Raw genomic sequence first — 1368 nt, 5'->3', positions numbered from 1 at the left:
AATTCAATAACAAAACGATAATTAAATTTTATTCCTGTACCTTGCTAAATGTAATAGCCATTTTCAAACGTATTGCTACGGGAAAATATCAAAGCAGTGCTGAAGTTTGTAATGGGGCAGATGCTTCTATCAGTGTTTGACTAGAGCAGTGTAACATTTTACACATGATCTTTACTTCCTGTATGGGAACCTGACAACTCCAAGAACTCTGAACTCAGGCACTCAGAGAAGAGCTGGTCTCTGGGCTAAAGTGAGAAGAAGACATATTTCAACCAGAAGACTTTCTATCATGCTCTGTCCTGGCCTGCTGTGGGCACTCATGGTCTTCTTTAGCTTCAGTAAGTGTGACCTTAAACATGGGGCCTCAGCTTCCTCTTAGAGCTTAAGGATGGGACTAGGCAAGTTATAACTAGGAGGGGGTTTACGAGGGAAGAGAGGAGGGGAAATGAAACACTGTGTGATTCTTTTCTTTGTTCTTGTGTCTTAAATTACTCCATTCCTCATGACCCATCTGAGACATTTCAGAGGATAAAACCTGTTTTCTTTTTTTAATAGGATTCAGCATGACTGAGAGAGTAACCCAAATTCAGACTTCAGTGACACGGCGGGAAGGAGAAGCTGCGACAATGGACTGCACCTATGAAACCACATCGACTTTTTATTTTTTATACTGGTACAAACAGCCTCACAGTGGAGAGATGGTTTTCCTTATTTATCAGCACTCTTCTAGTTCAAATGCAAAGCAAGATCAGTACTCTGTGAACTTCCAAAAGGCAAAAAAAGTTATCAGCCTCACCATCTCTTCCTTGAAGCTGGCAGACTCAGCAACGTACTTCTGCGCTCTTGACAACCACAGTAATAAAAATGATAGTAGAGGATTAACAAAAACCTTCAGCTCCATAAAGGCAGCCACCTGCTCAGAGGCTTCAGGAAAACCCATGAACCACAGACAGGAATGAGGCAGGCACTGTGTGTGATAGCATAGTTGAGACCTTCTAATATTAACTTCCTTTCAATAAAAATGCCCCAATTTGAGCTCAATGTATAAAACAGCATTGTCCCCTGAGATTTCCAGGTACTATGTTTGTATCTTAGGTTCAAATAAATCACCATGTGCCTTTCAAAATGTTCCTAAATAGTTAGATTGAATGAACTCATTTAGTTCAGGAAAATCAGGAGTAGTTTTCTAATTTTCAACTTGAATTGATGGATTTTCAGATCTGAACGGTTGGAAACTGTTGTTTATCTCTTCCAATATTATGCCAATTTTAACAGTTCTTAAAAATATAAGTATGCATTTCACTTTTTGATATATTTACATATGTATGATTATATAAAATCTAATTTTATAAACACATAAATTTATTT

The sequence above is a fragment of the Pteropus vampyrus genome, unplaced genomic scaffold (genome assembly GCF_000151845.1).
Source record: "Pteropus vampyrus isolate Shadow unplaced genomic scaffold, Pvam_2.0 Scaffold971, whole genome shotgun sequence".
NCBI classification, from domain to species: domain Eukaryota; kingdom Metazoa; phylum Chordata; class Mammalia; order Chiroptera; family Pteropodidae; genus Pteropus; species Pteropus vampyrus.
The sequence above is the reverse complement of the archived record's forward strand: the minus strand, read 5'-3'. Positions refer to the sequence as shown.